Source organism: Malus sylvestris, chromosome 12 (assembly GCF_916048215.2).
Source record: "Malus sylvestris chromosome 12, drMalSylv7.2, whole genome shotgun sequence".
NCBI classification, from domain to species: Eukaryota; Viridiplantae; Streptophyta; class Magnoliopsida; order Rosales; family Rosaceae; genus Malus; species Malus sylvestris.
This window is the reverse complement of record NC_062271.1, coordinates 6642409-6648408: the sequence shown is the minus strand read 5'-3', so window position 1 is coordinate 6648408 and position 6000 is coordinate 6642409. Positions and strand designations below refer to the sequence as shown.

General features: G+C 38.5%; 1 long non-coding RNA gene across 1 annotated transcript; it reads left to right on the top strand.

Moving 5' to 3' along the window:
- LOC126593023 (uncharacterized) lies at positions 1-2253 on the top strand. The gene is made up of 3 exons (XR_007612855.1): positions 1-129; positions 250-401; positions 590-2253. It is a non-coding gene; the product is annotated as an uncharacterized LOC126593023 (long non-coding RNA).
- Positions 2254-6000: the final 3747 nt, after the last annotated feature.

The window sequence follows — 6000 nt, the reverse complement described above, 5'->3', positions numbered from 1 at the left end:
TCTATTACTGGTTTTGGATCATGATTAGCCATAAACTGAAATGCTCCTTTATTTTAGGAATCTAAGCCATAATTTGTTATCCGGACCTACTGGGGATGCATTTACTGGTCTGCGGAATTTAAGACAACTGTATGCTTCTTCTACACCTTTCAGATTTGAAGTAGATACTTTTTCAATGTTTGATTTGAATCTTAAGTTGAGTCTCATTACACAAAACGATAAAAACTTTTGATCTTCTGTCAAGGAAAGTACCACTGCATGAACTGGTTGCTTAATGATCATATGAAAAAGTCTGAAATGCAAGAAACAATGCCCATCTGACTTGCTTATGATTTGTCATATAACAAATTTACTGGAGATCTGCCGAGTTCCATTGCGACCTTAAGGAATCTTAACAGATTGTAAGTTTCTTTTGTTCTCCACTTGACGTGTTATAGTGTTTGGCGTAGTATATAATTTATGGTTGCATGTCATACTGATTTCACATGACTGCCTATTTAATTTACTGGTTTACTTCTCGGTTATTGAGTCATAATCTGAATCTGTTTTTTTTTTTTTTTTTTTTTGGGTTTTTCTTTCTTTCTTTCAGCAATGTCAGCCACATTATGTTATCTGGACCTGTTGGTGATGTACTTGTCTGGCTAGAGAATTTAAGAGAAGTGTATGTTATTTCAACTCAATGGTTCTGATGTTATTTAGTAGTTTTGCATTGCTTTTGATGTTTTTAGTGGTGAGGACAGGGATTTGTCAAAGAATTACTTCACCGAGATAACCAAAACCCTTCCGATGCTAAGTTGTGAGTGGTATTTTGCTTTAGTGTATTGTTTCCATTCCACCTTACATTTTTAAAATAATGTCAACTGTTGTGCACGTTCCCTTCACAAATCATCTTGTACCTTGAGGGTGACCTAAGCCAACAATGCCCTAACCATTTCCGACATATTTTAATGGTTAGGGATGTTGTAGGCTTAGGGGCATTGATGTACCTCAGTGCGCAGTCCCCTAACCACGAGAAAAGAAAATAACCAGGAGATGACGATTCGAAGAAGCGTGAACCTCCGAAGAAGTATCTGTTTGTGAATCCCAAAATCAAGGATCTCTTGCCTGCGCCCTTCTCAGCATCGGGTTTTAAACCAGCCAATTACCTAGCTATTGAAGATGGGAAGGCGTGGGAATCTGTGGATGCTGCAACACTAAGGAAGAAAAAAAGGAGAAGGGTCCTAAGCCGTACGACTTCCTCACTTGGAACCAAAAAATAAGGACAACGGGGAGCCAGAAAATGAGAACAACAATAACGAGGAAAACCAAGATTGAAGCTACTGAGAATACTGAATTTGGATGTTCGTTTTGTTGGTCTGGAAATACTAAATTTACATAACAAGTTGGTCTGAGTGGTCATTTCGGCTGCCGGTATTTGTTGTTTTGAATTTGGATGTTCATTCTGTTGTTTCTAGAAAGGGTTCTAAAGACGTTTCGCAGTAATATGCTGGTATAGTTTCTTGTTCTTTTGTTTTGTTGCATAAACATTTGATGGCCAATGCTTGTCCTTTGGGGAATTGTTCAAGTTAGCGGATCTTGTTGTGGTTTGTTGGTGCAGGGCTTTTTGGTTACTTTTGTAGAATGGTTAGGGGCTTTTTGTGGGTTTACTTATGTTTTTTGTGTACAAAAAACCCTGCACCGACAAACCACAACAAAATTCGCTAACTTGAACAAATGCCCAAAGGACAAGCAATAACCATCAAATGTTTATGCAACAAAACAAAAGAACAAGAAACTATACCAGCATATTACAACGAATTGTCTCCACAACCCTTTCTAGAAACAACAAAATGAACATCCAAATTCAAAACAACAAATACTAGCAGCCGAAACGACCACCCAAACCAACTTGTTATGTAAATTTAGTATTTCCAAACCAACAAAACGAACATCCTAATTCAGTATTCCCAGCTACTTCAATCTTGGTTTTCCTCATTGTTGTTGTTCTCATTTTCTGGATCCCCTTTGTCCTCATTTTTTGGTTCCAAGTGAGAAAGTCGTATGGCAGAGGACCTTCTCCTTTTTTCTTCTTGAGTGCTGCAGCATCCACAGATTCCTGCACCTTCCCGTCTTCAATAGCTAGGTAATTGGCTGGTCTAAAACCTGGTGCTTGGAAGGGCGCAAGCCGAAGATCCTTGATTTTGGGATTCACAAACAGATGCTTCTTCGGAGGTTCACGCTTCTTTGAATCGTCATCTCCTAGTTCTTTTCTTTTCTCGTGGTTAGGGGACTGCGCACTGAGGTACAACAATGCCCCTAAGCCTACAACAGCCCCAACCATTAAAACATGTCGGAAATTGTTGGGGCGTTGTTGGCTTAGGTCACCCTCATCTTATACCATATGGTACAAGATAATCTATGAAGGGAACCTACACAACGGCTGACATTATTTAAAAAATGAAAGGTGGAATGGAAATAATACACTAAACCAAAATACTACTCACAACTTAGCATCAGAAGGGTTTTGGTCATCCACTTGTGTGTTTTGTTGTGGATGAGGATGACATATCAGTTGTACACAACATTTTGTGCTTAAAACTTGAAGTGTTTAGGAACTGTTGGGTCTATTTTGTTGTCGTGTAATGAATTAGAAAGCCATACTTTAAACTGTGAGTCTTAGAAATTTGTAGCAGCATGCATGCCAAAAGGATTGTTAGCAAAGGGTTCTCTGCATTTGTTCTTAGGTTTAAAAACAACTCATTGCATCATACAGTTCCCATCGAGTTTCTACCCTAAAACTTGCCTATCTAATCATTTATTTTTGAAAACCAGACGTTAAAAATAGACATATTACGTGCCTATTGAAGGAGAGCATGAAATATTTCCTGATGCTGCTATACTGTTTGCTTCAGCATCACGGTATTGTTGTTCGTCGCAGGAATCTCCTGGCGGACGAGCACACAGCTCCCCTGGGAGAATGGCGTCGGTTGAGGGTATCTGTCGTACTTCTGCTTTCTTCTCGGGCTCGCTCGGGCAAGCCTTTGTCGGGCAGATCTTGGTCGGGCAAGACACACTTCGGGCAAGGCTCGTCGGGCAGTTCTGAAAGAGAAGGACAGAGTTAATTTGAAAGGGTGCCTTCGTGGGGCCTTAGATGTAGGCCTTAAGGCTCACAATCAAGATTAACTTTGTCGTGCTCAGGCGTGCCACTGCCATCTTCAGTATGGCAGATGTTGAATGGGTGTTAAGCTTTGATTGAATATGTATACGCCCGAGAAACCAAGTTAGATATAACAGGTGCCTTTGTGAGGCCTTAGGTATAGGCCTTGAGGCTTCCTGTCAAACTAAACCAGCGCTTGGATGTATCATATTTGGTCTTTTATGGTTGTCAGAGTCTTATCACTATTATACTTTTGATTATCTGAATCCAAGAGGTAGGACGAACCCAAATGAGTGCCTTTGTAGGGCCTTAGGTATAGGCCTTGAGGCTTCCCATCAGAGTTAATCCTTATACTCGGACCAACTAGACCACAACATGAAATGAAGCTAAATAGATGCCTTCGTGGGGCCTTAGGTGTAGGCCTTGAGGCTTTCTATCAGAATTCACTCCCTGCTTAAGCCTTTTCTATGAATCAAGATATAATAGCAACAAAACGGAGAAATAGATTGATTACTTGCGCCCCAAGTAACTTCGGACTTCTCGCTTATCAAGGATTGTCGTGGATGGGTTGAGTCCACATAGAGTTCTTTTTTATGCCTTGAGGTCAAGGACTTTTAAACTGATCTTTAAATTACATGCCCGCCGGGCTTAAGACTTAGATCTGATTTGAACTCTGACGCGATTCAGATCGGATCCAAGTGCTGAAGACTCATTTTCATTATGACTTTGCTAGAAATAACTTGTATATAACTGGGAATATATAACATGTTATTGTGCTTTTAAAAGAAAGAAAAGACAAAGACAGAGCAAAGATAGTCGGGTAAGTTTGAACCTTATCGGCCAAGGCTGAACTTCTTACAAAATCTATCTTTGTGGCTCTGTCAGAGGTCTGAAAGCTTTTAGAGGGGTTGACGGGGGAGAAGAGGATACAAAATGAATCGATACCACCATGAACAAGGTAGCAGAGCTATTACAGGGGTTTGGGAAGGTTTATCCCGAATGGGATGAAGGCTTGTGCTGACTACAGCTTCGTTGAAGGCAAATCTGGCTTGAGCAGAGTTTTGGCTTTTGTTTGTTTGTTTGAGTGTCCTTAATTCTGTCTTCTCTTCCTCCTTTTATAGACGACTTCAGCTTGGGTTCCTGTAGCAATAGCGGTTGCCCGAATGCGGTTTGGTGATGACTCACTAGCTTTTTTACATGAATGCCACCAATAAAGTACTTTATTGGGCTGTGTAGTGACTGAATAACTTACCCCCTGTGGTCTTTGAGCAGGTAAGCAGGTGGCCTTTGTAACTTGTGCCCAGCCGAAAGCCTCTTTCCTGCCTCTTAAGTTTTCCTCTGGGCCTTGGGTTTGGGCCGACTTTCTCTCTGGCCCAAAGTTCAGATTTTATCCCAAACAATTGTCTCTTGTTTTTGTTTTTGTTTCTTCTGATTAGATTTGTATTACAAAATTCAGTGGTAGCATCCAGTGTAACTAAACAAGCAATTACCCTAGTTAATGTCTACTTTTGCTTTTGTTAGCTTACAAATTTCATCTGTTAGAGTAAATATATATAGAAATATAGAGAATAATCCGAATGATAACTTTGAGGTACGACTTAAATCGTTTCCTTAAAGTGTTATTTGCCCCTACTCGAATGAGTTTGCTAAAGGGTTCTTGGAGGTAAAGGGTTCTTGGAAAGTCACTTCCAGGATACAACAAAGTAAGAAATATTCGATTAGCAAAACCGAATTGTATTCCCTTATAAATAACTAGAAAGAAATTGTATGAATGTGATAGAGAGAAAAGAGAGCAAAGAATGTAGAAACAAAGTTCTGAAAACTGTTTGTGAAACATTATGCCACAATAGGTATTTATAGGCATTAAAGAATCCATTCATCGACTCATTTCATTTTAGTTGAAGATATACAACCCTTCTTAATAGTGTTGACCCAAAAGACATGTTTTCTATATAGAATTTTCGGAAAATAAATATTGATTATTTATATCTTTAATTCTACTCACACAATTTGAGTAAACATCATATCTTTTAACCAAAAGTTGTAGTTCAACCAAAAGATACAAGGTTGAATTAAATCCAACCTTTTGGTACCATCATTTTCGTACACACACAAACACACACACACACACATATATATATATATATATGGGGAATTGTTATTAGCACTCAAAAAATCTTATTTGGCATTCCAAACTTTCCCTAATTAGAAAGAAAAATACACTTGTGAAGAATGTAGAATGAGATTTTTGGAGTGTTAATAACAATTTCATATATATATATATATATATATATAAATATAGTATGTCATATGCTACAATGCTTCACTTGAAGAGAAGCAATGGTTGGGCAAATACCCAACTTTTCAGCCAACAAATATATGAATATATTCTTGAAATATTCAACATCATCCAGTCTTTAGTTTAGTCCTTACGTTAATTCTTAATCAATTTCACCAAAAGTTTTTTCAGTCATTTTAAAAACATTTCCAAATGAGCCCTTAGTCTCTTCCGTCAAAATTTTTGTTAGTTTTGATTATGTGCCATAGGGGAGCTCCCACACATTCAGGTTTGTGATGTTACTTGCATTAAACAAAATAACTAATTACTTATTAAAGCTGGTTGGGTTGTAGGGGTGAGATTTCGGATCTGCAAATTTTGGAAGCATGGAGATTTTGTTTTGGTTTAAGGCTTAATTTTAGCCATGCACTTGAAACTTGATTTCGATCCCATTTTGTCCATCGAAGCTTAACAATCCCCACTTTGCTCTCTAAAACTTAATAGTCTTCACCTTGCTACATGTAACTCGATTTTGATCCCATTTTTCTCCCTGAAACTCAAAAGTCGTCACTTTAGTCCATGAAAC